This window comes from Balaenoptera physalus (assembly GCF_965194825.1).
Source record: "Balaenoptera physalus genome assembly, chromosome: 12".
NCBI lineage: Eukaryota > Metazoa > Chordata > Mammalia > Artiodactyla > Balaenopteridae > Balaenoptera > Balaenoptera physalus.
The window spans coordinates 89,675,978-89,688,641 of record NC_138897.1 but is presented as its reverse complement, the minus strand read 5'-3'; the positions used below and the strand labels follow the sequence as shown (position 1 = coordinate 89,688,641).

Below are 12,664 nucleotides of genomic sequence, written 5' to 3'. Positions count from 1 at the left end.
TGTGGTACCCTACTGATATTGTTCTTTGTTAACTGAATGTGTACAATGCAGCTTTTGTTGTCATAAGATGGTTCTCCTTGAGAAGTGATCTATGCATTTAAATTTAGTAGCTTGTCATTCTTTCATTGTTTTGCTTCTTGAAAGATTCCACAAAACCACCACCATCAGCATTGTTTTTATAAAGTAGATATGGCAGACAGTCTTAATTGGTTTCAGTGATAAAATTAATTTTTGGTCCAAAATAGTCTGAATGCTTCATCGTGTGTTGTGGGATTTATTTTTTGGTTTCCTTTCTTTGCATCTTAAGACACTGTCTTGCTCTGGATTAGTCACTTTTTGATTAAATGAACCAGCACTAGCTCCTTACCTTTGCAAGGAAATGTTAGTATCTCCTTAAACACCAGAGTTAACTTAAAACATTTTTCTTGTATCTGACTTTATAAATCTCTCTCTCAATTTTTAGCAGAGTTGAATGAAATTGACAAGGAGTATGGTCTGGTGCATTATATCCACCGTGGGCATAAAACCAGTGGAATTCACGGAACAGTGATTATCCCACCTTGATTTAGTAAAGCACATAGCAGTAAAAGTCAAGGTTGGAGGATAAGTACTTGATCTCCACTGCCGTGCTCTCCCAATACCTGGAACAGTGCCTGGGACACAGCAGGGGGCCAGTAACTATTTGATAGATGAGTGAATGAAATTAATTTGACTCTAGTTTTTGAAACAATGCTAATAAAAGTAGATGTAATTTAAAAAATAGCATAGTGAAAATGAATTCCTTTGTCTTCTTTATAAAGATTATTTTAATTATGGACTGTCTCTTAGGAGTTACATTAAACATTTTTATTGAGGTATAATTGACATTATATTAGTTTCAAGTGTGAAACATGATTCAATATTTGTATATATTGTGAAATAATCACCACAATAAGGCTAGTTAACATCTGTCACCAGACACAGTTGCAAAAAATTTTTCTTTCTTGTGATGAAGACTTTTAAGATTTACTCTCTCAGCAACTTTCAAATATGCAGTAGAGTATTACGAACTGTAGTCACAGTATTGTATGTTATATCCTCATGACAGTTATTTTATAACTGAAGGATTTACATTTTTAATTGTTATCTGTTATGGTTCAGGAACTTAAAAAAAGAAAAAGAAAACAGAAAAGAAAAGAATTTACTTTTAATTTAAAGAGTGTTCTTGTCTTGACAGCTTGTTTCATTTTCTATTTTAGAAGCTCTATAAATCCTCACATCCTTTTAGAAATTTACAGAGTACTCTCCAACCACTATTTTACACTGAGCGTTGTTTTTGAATGGCAATAAGAACTATTTGTGCCTTTAGTGAAAGATTTAAAATGTTTTTAACAGTAATGAATTAATTTAAAACCATTATTTATAGTAATTTTCTCTGGATGTATGGGATTATAACTGTTTAGTTTTCTTCAGTTTGCTTGTTTTAATTTTATGTACTGAACACCTATTATTCTTTAAAAAAATGAAGACAAAATACTGGAAAAAAGTCCCCAGTTACTTAGAACCTGAAGTCTTATACTACATCCTTTTTAAAATTAATCTACTATGAACCAAGTGTATTCTAGGGATGCAGCTAGAGCAATGAGCCAACAATCCTTCTCTCTTGAAACTTACATGCCAGTAGGGATGGAATTAGACAGGTAATAAACAAAATAATAAACCTGCTATACAGCAGAAAACCATCAGAGAAAGAATGAAGCTAAAGAGCTGCGTAGAAACAAACTATGAACACCCACCACTTTGCAGAGAATATTCTCTATTCATTTGTTTGAGGACCTTAAATACCTTTTTTTTTTCTTTAAAAAATAGCAATCAAAGTAACGCATGCACGTTTTTAAAAATAAAGTGCGGGCTTCCCTGGTGGCGCAGTGGTTAAAAATCCGCCTGCCAATGCAGGGGACATGGGTTTGATCCCTTGTCCGGGAAGACCCCACATGCCGCAGAGCAACTAAGCCTGTGCGCCACAACTACTGAGCCTGCGCTCTAGAGCCTGCAAGCCACAACTACTGAGCCCACGTGCCACAACTAGTGTAGCCTGCGCGCCTAGAGCCAGCGCTCCGCAACAAGAGAAGCCACCGCCATGAGAAGCCCGCTCACCGCAATGAAGAGTAGCACCCGCTCGCCGCAACTAGAGAAAAGCCTGCGCGCAGCAACGAAGACCCAACACAGCCAAAAATAAATTGAAAAAAAAAAAAAGTACATCAGGGTTTATAATGAAAAGCAACGTTGTTCTGCCAATCTTCCCAACCCTGTTCCCCAGAGACCACTAAGTTTTTGCTTTCAGTTCTTCAGGTGGTAACTTCCATATCTCCAAAAGTACACTTATATTGTTATTTATTTATCATCTGTAGACATTATCTATTGACTTTGTGTTATGATTAAGCTCCACTACCTTTTCCCCTCCACACAGGTCTACCACTATTTGTAGTTGTTCTTATTAGTTACACTAATGATGTGAGTAAACCTTTTTTTTTTCCTAGCAAAAAGAAGTATTTAATGACTTCCCCACTTTGTAAAATGAAGATTTGGGAGCTCTACTGGCTTTCAACTTCGGCCACTTCCCTCTGTCTTCCAAAGTTTTCTCCAATGAGCTGTTCCAATACTCTTAGAGCAGATATACATTTTAAAAAGCTCAGTGGCTCAGCTCTAAAAACGGAATGTGAATGCTTATTTTGAAATAGGACTGAGCAACTTCTTTAGTCCTAACACCAGCCACACCGTGGGACTGAACACAGTCAATGCCCTGGTTGTAGGACAGGGACTAGGCCTTGGTCACAAAATTTAAGTGGGTGCTAAAAACTCAGTAGTCAAGAAGAATACTATTTTAATGTAATACTCTAAAAATCAAAATTAATGCAAAAAAGTCCATAAGGAACAAAATGTAATTTAGAAATAAAGATAGGCTCGGCAGAATGAGTAGAAAAGAGAACATCGGAAGTGTTTATATTTGCACCCCCACGTTTAACAGTGGTCTTTGCCTCTTTCTACGGCATCTGTAATTACACAGGTTGTGTACTAGAGCTGAAAAGTGTTTCAGATGAGAGGGTGGGGTGTGGCTTTCAGATTAGGAATATCGATACTGGATATCCGGGTGCCACTACACTTTGACCTCGCAACTTGCAAGCTAAAGCGATGTTGAATCAGGAAACATAATTTTTGTGACTTAAAAGGTGAATCGAGGGGAGGGGCCAGCAGATAAAGTTACTTATTCGTTCAGAATTCCACGCATTTTCAATGTCGTTTGCTCCCCCTGCTCTGTGCACGCCTGTTGGTCCAGGCAGCACGGTGCTTTGAATAAAGGTCAGCAAAGGGGTCACCCTCCTGATTATTCCCTTCTACCGGAGAGGAGGAGGAAGCCCCGGGCCCCCTATCCACCCCTGAGTCGCTGCAAAATCCTGGGCATCCCTGACAGCTGCAAATTCCTCCCAGGAGCTGCCAAGTTTCTGGGGTTGCCATGGTCCATGGGAGTGAAATGCTGGCCGCCCTCGCTGCACCAGCCCGGAGCAGGCTGTTGCTGCCTTCCCTTCAGTCCCTTTCAAAAGCTTTTAAAGGAGATCCCTGGGGGGAGGGGGGAGGACGGGACATCAACCAGGGCTTCCGTCCAAGCGGCTGGGGCGAATAAAAGAGGCTTTTCTCAAACTAACGGTGCAAGTGCTGGGCTTGTTTCACGGGATTTTTAACCCTCGTTCTTTCCCTGATGGGAAAGGGAGAGCAGAGAGGTGGTTCTTCCCAAGCTTCACTTGCTGTAGGCAGCGCCTTTCAGCGTTTCCCCCAGGGATCCCTCACTCTGGAGGGCGAGGAGGGCAGAGAGGATGCTCCCTAAACTTAACCAGCTATGGGCAGCTCCTCCTAGCTTGTTTCAAAGGGTTTCTCACCCTGGGGATTTGGTGGGTGGGTGGGGGGGGGGAAATCGGCTCCAAACTAACAGGCTGTGTGGTCAAGGCTGAATGGAGCTATCGGGTGTGACTTGCAAATTTGGGGAACACTTTCAGAAAATGGGGAACAAACCGAGATGATGAGAAGCCCCTTAGTCCAGGCCTCTCGGGTTTCCCTAGCACCTTCCTCCCCATCCCGGTCCTCCTTAGGGTCTGAGCGCCGGGCGGCGGGCGCGCCGGGGGTCTGGGGTTCGCCGCCCCCGAGCCGCGGCGGGTGCAGACAAAGAGGCGGCGGCGGGGGGCTCGGGCCCGACGCCGGCCGCGGGGTGCGGGCCGCGAGGTTCGGGGTGCGCGGTCGGCCGGGGTGGGCGCGGCGGCCGAGCGCGCGGGGAGGAGCCGCCGCAGCGTCTTCTCCAGGCGGCGCGTGCCCGCCCGGCCCCGCGGCGGCGCGTCACGCTCTCCCCCGCCCGGAGCCGACGAGCCGGGAGGCGGGAGGCGGTGGCCGCGCGGCTGCTGTTACTGCTGCTGCTGCTGCTGCTGCTGCTGCTGCTGCTGCTGCTGCTGCTGCTGCTGCTGCTGCTGCTGCTGCTGCTGCTGCAGTGGGGCAGGTGGCGGTGACTGGCGGCGACCGAGGCGGCGGCGGCGAGCGGTGAGCGGGGCGCGGCGCGGGCCCTCTCCCCTTCCTCGTCCCCTCCTCACCTTTCCCCTCCCTCTCCGCCCGGCCCGCTCCTGCCCGCCCGGCTCGGGGCCGGGGGCCGGGCCCGGCGTCCGAGAGGGAGACCGAGTCCCGCGCGCCGGGCCGCTCCCGAGGGGCCGCAGGGAGCCCCAGGGCGATGGCCCTGGCGGCCGGCGGTCCCCGGGGTGCTCCGCCCGGAGCCGGAAAAGTGGCCGGCCCTGTCAGCGCCGAGCCCGGCCTTCCCTTCCTCCGCCCGCCTCAAGATGGAGCTTGGACTCCTTGCCCCTGCGCCGCCCCAGGCGCCGCTCCCTCCCCGGCACCCTTCTCCGCTCTCCTCGGCCCCGGAAGGGGGGGTGGGGGTGGGGCGGACGCCGGGGGGCCGAGGCCCGGCGGGACCTGTTGCCCCGGCGGGCACCTGAGCGTGCTCGGGCCCTTGGCCGCGGTGCCCGCGAGCCGGAATGGAGGGCACCCTGGCCGTGGCCTCCGTGGCGGGCGCCGGCCGGCGGGCTGGCCTTGCTGGCCTGGGGCCTGGCCGGCCGTGGCTTTTGTCCCCCAGCCCCACGCCCCCCGCCGAGTGGGACTGTGATTCTTGGAGAAGGTGGATGACAAGAGGTGACAGGGATTTCTGAAATAACACCGCCGCCCCGTAACCCGAACCTTCTGCCTCGGCAGGGCATTGGCTCGGCAGACAGACGACACTTGTTCAGAGGTTATTTTAAAAGCAGAGCCTTCTCATTCCCCTCCTCTGGAGGTCCTGTGCTTCAGAAATCTGATTTTGATCTGGGGAGAAACCCTGAACTCGGCAGTTTCTCCACTTCATGTGGCTTTTCCGTCTGGCAGGAGCCGAGCACCACTCCCTCCTCCCTTCCCAGCCCCACCTCTCTGGTGTGAAGAAATTGCACGTTAAGTCTGTAATCTTCAGTTACCTGCTTTTAGCAAAACCCGGGCGCCTATTACCGTTTTTAGGAAGGAGGGTGGAGAAAATGCTGCTTTTTGTTGTTATTTTTGTTGGACTCAGCGGCCTTGCCTTCTTCCTGTTTCAGGTTAGGACGGTGCCTGGCCAGTAAGAGCTCAGCATTAGTGTTACCGCTGCTGCTCTTATGGTTCTGGTTCTGGTGGGTGTTACTGGTTTCTATTTTATTTTATTTTTTTAATTACTACTGTTACCTATAGTATGCACAAGTCCGGAGACCAAATGTGTTAGAATTTTGGGTTTAATGATAATCTTTTGCAAGAATCCTCAGGTACGTGGCTCCTCAGCTTTGGGGCATTTTTCTCTGGAAATATTAACATTTATTGAGGGCTTCCTGTGCTCATGCCCCGGGCAAGTCTTTTATATGTTTTATCTCATTAATTAACCTAACCCAATGATGGTGCTGTTATTATCCCCATTTTACAGAGGAGGCATAGAAAGGTCAGGAACCTTGCTCAGGGTCACCACTGATAAGTGGTGGTGTCAGGATTTGAGCTCAGGTATCCTGACTCCAGGTGCTGAGTAATTAAATTAGCATAGTGCCTCTCTGGCAAGGAGCAAGGCTGGCCCTTTTTATAGGGTCTTTTTAAAAAAAACTTACTTTTGGTTGCATTGGGTCTTCGTTGCTGCGCAGTGTGCAGGCTTCTCACTGCAGTGGCTTCTAGTTGTGGCACGCGGGCTCAGTAGTTGTGGTGCACAGGCTTAGTTGCTCTGCAGCATGTGGGATCTTCCCGGACCAGGGCTCGAACCCATGTCCCCTACATTGGCAGGTGGATTCTTAACCACTGCGCCACCAGGGAAGCCCAAGGCTGTCCCTTTTTTTTTTTTTTAACATCTTTATTGGAGTATAATTGCTTTACAATGGTGTGTTAGTTTCTGCTTTATAACAAAGTGAATCAGTTATACATATACATATGTTCCCATATCTCTTCCCTCTTGCATCTCCCTCCTTCCCACCCTCCCTATCCCACCCCTCTAGGTGATCACAAAGCACCGAGCTGATCTCCCTGTGCTATGAGCTGATCTCCCTGTGCTATGCAGCTGCTTCCCACTAGCTATCTGTTTTACGTTTGGTAGTGTATATATGTCCATGCCACTCTCTCACTTTGTCACAGCTTACCTTTCCTCCTCCCCATATCCTCAAGTCCATTCTCTAGTAGGTCTGTGTCTTTATTCCCGTCTTACCACTAGGTTCTTCATGACCTTTTTTTTTTTTTTTTTCCGTCTTAGATTCCATATATATGTGTTAGCATACTGTATTTGTTTTTCTCTTTCTGACTGACTTCACTCTGTATGACAGCCTCTAACTCCATCCACCTCACTACAAATAACTCAATTTCCTTTCTTTTTATAGCTGAGTAATATTCCATTGTATATATGTGCCACATCTTCTTTATCCATTCATCCGATGATGGACACTTAGGTTGCTTCCATGTCCTGGCTATTGTAAATAGAGCTGCAGTGAACATTTTGGTACATGACTCTTTTTGAATTATAGTTTTCTCAGGGTATATGCCCAGTAGTGGGATTGCTGGGTCGTATGGTAGTTCTGTTTTTAGCTTTTTAAGGAACCTCCATACTGTTCTCCATAGTGGCTGTATCAATTTACATTCCCACCAACAGTGCAAGAGGGTTCCCTTTTCTCCACACCCTCTCCAGCATTTATTGTTTCTAGATTTTTTGATGATGGCCATTCTGACTGCTGTGAGATGATATCTCATTGTAGTTTTGATTTGCATTTCTCTAATGATTAATGATGTTGAGCATTCTTTCATGTGTTTGTTGGCAATCTGTACGTCTTCTTTGGAGAAATGTCGATTTAGGTCTTCTGCCCATTTTTGGACTGGGTTGTTTGTTTTTCAATAACAAAAAAGGCTGGCCCTTTTTAAAGCAAAGAAAGTGGGTGATTGCTTGGCCAAGAGCTTATCCTAGGTTTTTGAGGTTCAGAGAAAGTGGTAAAGTACAGCTTAGGCTTCCCACTAGGCATTGTTCAAAAGGGTAAAAAAACGAACTGGGTGGACCTTGTGAAGGTATTTTGTCCAAAGATAAAAATCGGCCCTTCCCTCTTTTTTTCAGCAATTGCTTAAGCTCCTAATTGTGCTTCAGTATGACGTAGGCAGATCTGGTTTCTGTTCTTTAGGAGTTTAGAATTTGGTGCTCCTCTTATTTACCTTAAATTTTTTTTTTTTTAACCTAGTGTCTAACATTGAGTCTGTTGCATCCTATGTGACCCATTAAGTCAGTCATATTTGACTCTTGCTTTTACGTGCTGTCTCTTGGGATTCCAAACCCAACTCATGGTGTGTAAGAGATGACTTGGTCCTCTTATACTCCATACAAAGGTAGGCACTTTTGAATTTGTCACATATTGGCTGCCTGATGTTCTTCATTGTTTTTTACAGATGTATTTTCTGTTCTTCCCAATGTGTGTGTGTGTGTGTGTGTGTGTATGTGTGTATATCTCAATGAAATGTGTGTGTGTGTATATCTATCTATCTATCTATCAAGGACCTTGTATTTCACTTTATAGCACCCTCTACAGAATTCTGCAGAGTCCCATGTGCTCAGTAAATATTTATTTAGTTAATTGAAAATATGAGGTCCATAAGTTTCAGGACTGGCTTTATAGAAGTTAAAGCTAAAGAAAAAAACTGAAAGTACTGTAGTAAAGTCACAGGAAGATGGCTTAATATTTGTTAACATTAAAAGAAAACTTTGTACAGTGTTAACTAAAGTGAGACTTTTCACCTCATATAATTTTCCACTTTATCTGAATTATCGGCTTCTTTCCCTCTCTTCCTTGTACAAATGAGGTGGGAGGTTGAGTGTTTTTCTCTGATATAAAGAATGGACACTGTTGTTTATTAATCATTGCAAGCCAGTAGTTCTCCTTTTCAGTAATTTTGAAATGTATGGGAGTCTTCCCAAAGGGAGCTTGTGGGGGCTATGGTGCACTTATATGTGGGCAGTACTTAGGTCTCATTTGGTATTCACTCAACAAATATTTACTGAGCACCTACTGTGTGCCGGGTGCTGTTCTGGGTGCTGGTGATACAGCAGTAAATAAAACAGACAGAAATCCCTGCTCTCTTGAAACTCCCCTTCAAGTAGGGGAGGCAGACAGTAACCATATTAAAAATGTTGGAGAGTGATACGTGGTAAGGAAAAATAAATCAGGGAAGGGAGAATATGAAGTTTTGGGGACAAGAGTTAGGGTAATGGAAATTTTAGATAGGGTGGTAAGAAGAGACCTAGCTGAGGCAATGACTTTTAAATAGAGATCTTGAGGAAGTGAGGGAATGTAGATCCCAGAGGAAAGAGCATACTCAGAAGGGGGAACAGCAAGGGCAAGGGTCCTGAGGTGGGAGCTTGGGAGGGGACAGATAATTTAAGGCCATATAGGTTGTAGTCGTTAAAATATGTATTAGAATATTTTAAAATAGTGAAAGGTAAAGAATTTTGTGCCATGTTATTAGTGATTTGGATGAAGAAAAAGTTAAAGATGGGGGAAGTAAGGCTTAAAGAATTTCACTAACTTCCCTAAAAGGCCACACAGCCAGTGAATACAGAGCTAGAAATTGAACTTAGTTTATATTATTTTAAGCAATGCACAGAATATGTTGGCAATGGAACCTTAAATAAGTGGCTGGCAGAAAGGCCAGACCAGTACTTGATGTTCAGACTTGCTGTTAAGTGTATACTTTCCTGTTTGTATGCAGGATTTTTGCTCAACCCTGGGAGGCCTTGTAACTGACATTTGCAAATATAGCTTTTTCCTGGAATTGTGCTCCTGGCAGTAAAGCCTTCCTTTTTAGTCTTAAAAGCTTCATGGTTCAAAATCTGTGTTTAATATAAACTTTTATTTAAGTCTCTTCAATCTTAATTGGAAGGCAGTGACAGTATTACTCTGAATATGAATTTTTTAGAGAACTGTTTAGGGAGGCTTTAAACTAATATAGCATCTTATATATTTTTAATATACATAGTATATGTTTCCCATGTAGATGGAACTCAAGGAATCCATATGCTTTAAATCAGCATTTGAATTACAATGCACTTTTAAGGGAAAACATATTGACTGATGGTGCTGTACAAGAATTTCAAGAGTGACTTCTTCAGATTTCAAATCAGAGGAACAGAGGAGTTGTTTTTTTTTTTTTTTTTTTTTTGGGTGGGTTGGCAGACTGTAATTAACCAACCTTGAATTTGGCTAGGACATCTGGGTTAATATCCTGGCCCTGGCACCAAGTACCAAGGAATCTTGGCCACAATTAGTAAAGAGCTTTTTTTTTTTTTTTTTTTAATCTCCATCTGGCACTTCCAGAAGGACAGCTTCCACTAGCGCTAACTCAGTGGATGGGTCTGTTTTTTAATTGTCTATCTTATGGTGGTTCAGCAACAAAATCTTAAAAGTATTCTTTGCAAAATCTTAGAAAAGAAGTACTCCTATTACAGAATCCCTGTTGGAAACCCTTTCTGATATCTCTTTCCCCGGGGAATTGTATTCTCATTTGCCTCTTAAGAATCCCAATGAGACTACAGACAGACATTTTGCTGCCCTAATGTTTTATATAAGCATAAGGTCTAATATATTGTACTTCCAACTTGAATTAAGCAGTTTGATATTTGTATTCTCCTTTGCTTACTTATGTCTAAATATAGCTTGGATTAGATCCCAGTTTTAACTCTGCCCATTTTTTACTCTTAAAATTGCCGAGTCCTTGATTTACTGTATCTTCTCTGAAGTTGAAGGCCTGAAGATCCAGATGTTCAGGAGGTGCAAATCATCCAAAATTTGTGTTTGTTGTAAAAGAGAAGACAACTTTAATGAGATTTTTTTTCCCTGATTCTACAGATTCCTAGTCAAGTAGTGCACTGAAATATTTGGCATAATTTTTCCCTGTCTTCTCAGAAAAAATAAGAGGTATTAGGGAAATTTCCCTAAAAATCTTTCAATCAAATCATTTTATCTCCTGCCTTCTCTCTTTATCTGGTTTCCTCCATAGAATGATTTCTTACTGGAGACATTGCCTTCTAATATCGTAAGGCAGGAAGTAACCTATTTAGACTTTTCTTTTCCACACTATAGAAAAATAAACTTTATAGGCAGGGTAATTTTTTTTTTTTTTTTTACAGCTTAAGTGAAAGAAAACTTTTATCACTAAGTTTCTTTCACACATGGGTGACTGGAAAAAAGTGTATTGCTAATTTCTGTTGTAAGGCACATGTGGCTTGCTTGGGTTGTGACACTGAGAATCTAGTATCAGAGTCAGATTCAGATTTTAGAAAATTTTTCTAGTGAAGTTGTTACTTTTTTAGGTTCGCAGGTTTATTTTCCCCTTACGTACCAGTTTTACAAGGGCTCTTACATTTTAATAACATATATTGGTCATCCTATAACATGTGGTTTCAATGCGTAAGATATAAAACACACATATTAAAAAACACAGAAAAAAGCAAATTATCCATAATCCTACTGCTGAGAGAAGATTATTTCAGTGTTCTAGAGTATGGCCTTCTAAACTTTTTTTCTTTATACTTAAAAAATATATTTATGGCTGGATCTATATTTCTTTTTTGAAGTAATTACAAGTGTAATATTTTCACTGGAAATATTCTGGGTAAACCAACATGGGGAATCAGAACTACTGTTAAGACGTTTGAGGGACTTCCCTGGCGGTCCGGTGGTAAAGACTCCGCGATTCCAATGCAGGGGGCACGGGTTCCACCCCTGGTCCGGGAACTGAGATCCCGCATGCCACGCAGCTCGGCCAAAAAAGAAAAAAAAAGAGAAGTTTGAGGTCCTGGATTTGCTTCAGCCCCAGCTCCGTGAGTCATGTGAAGTTGGGCAAGTTGCTTGACCTCTGTCAGTCTGCTTCCCACTCTGTCAAGTGGGGGTAACGCCTGCCCTGTCCACCTGCTGGGGTTGCTCTATTAATGTAGGGATTCGGTGACAGTCATAGTGCTAAGGGAGTCGTCGGCGCTTTCAAATACCAAAGAGACCCAGGAGACAGAGGGAAGGCTAGTCCAGGATCACTAGTTGCCTGTGAGTCACCTGGCTTATTTTGCAAATGGTTACATTTTTAGGAAAGCTTTTCAGATGAATGACCCATAGAAAGTGTCCTGTGGGGTGGGAGAAAACCCCAGAAATATCGATTTATCAAACATTTGTGGAGCGCTGCAAAGACTCTGTCTCACCAGGTGAGACAGCTAACTGTGGGCCAGGTGGCGGCTAAGGCGGAGACGTGCTGGGGCCCTGGAAGAGGGTCCGTTCTCTTGGCGTGGGTGTGTGTGTGTGTGTGTGAGTGGGGATTCAGGAAGCTTCCGAAGTGGGAATTAGCTCTTGTGTTTGGCATTGGTGGAGACGGAGGGTGTCTAGGCAGGGATGGGTTAGAGAAGACATTCTAGGCCGGATTGAGCAAAGGCATCAAGGTAGTGTGTTGAGATGGTAGCAGACAGTCTACTGCTCTGAACTTTGAGGGCAGGTAACAGGAAATAGAGCTAAGACGTCTGGGTTTATATCAAGCAAAGGCTTCCCTGCCCTGAGGAGGAGTCCCTCTTACTGGTATGTAGCACTTTATAATCATTAAGTTTTTTGGCAGGTTTTTTTTAATGCTGTTTGGTCAAAAATATCTGGTTGTAGGTGGTGAATAGGAAAACTTCTGCGTATACCAAGTATCTTTTTTTCCCCCAGTTATCGTTTTTGCACAGACTTGTGCAGCCGTCACCACACTCAGTTTTAGAATATTTTCTTCACACCAGAAAGGAACCCTGTACCCATTAATAGTCACTCCTCATTTCCTCCGTACTCTCCCAAGCCCTACTCTCTATCTCTAGAGATTTGCCTATTCTGGACATTTCATAAAAATGGAATCATACAGTGTGACTGACGTCACTTAGCAAAATGTTTTCAAGCTTCATCCATGTTGTAGCGTATATCAATGCTACTTCATTCCTTTTTATGGTTGAATCATATTCCATTGTGTGGATATACCACATTTTGTTTGTTCATCAGCTGATAGACATTTGGGTTGTCTCTCCTTTTTCCTGTTGTGAATAATGCAGCTGTGAACATGTGTGTATTAGTTTTTGTGTGGACAT

General features: G+C 43.9%; 1 protein-coding gene across 3 annotated transcripts in view; it reads left to right on the top strand.

Moving 5' to 3' along the window:
* The first annotated feature begins 4,468 nt into the window (after positions 1-4,468).
* CLIP1 (CAP-Gly domain containing linker protein 1) overlaps positions 4,469-12,664 on the top strand; it is a 125,239-nt gene continuing 117,043 nt past the window's right edge. For all 3 annotated transcript variants that reach the window (XM_082418005.1, XM_082418004.1, XM_082418002.1), the window contains exon 1: positions 4,469-4,563. The gene's annotated coding sequence lies outside the window, so the exon portion shown is untranslated. The remainder of the gene's footprint in view (positions 4,564-12,664) is intronic.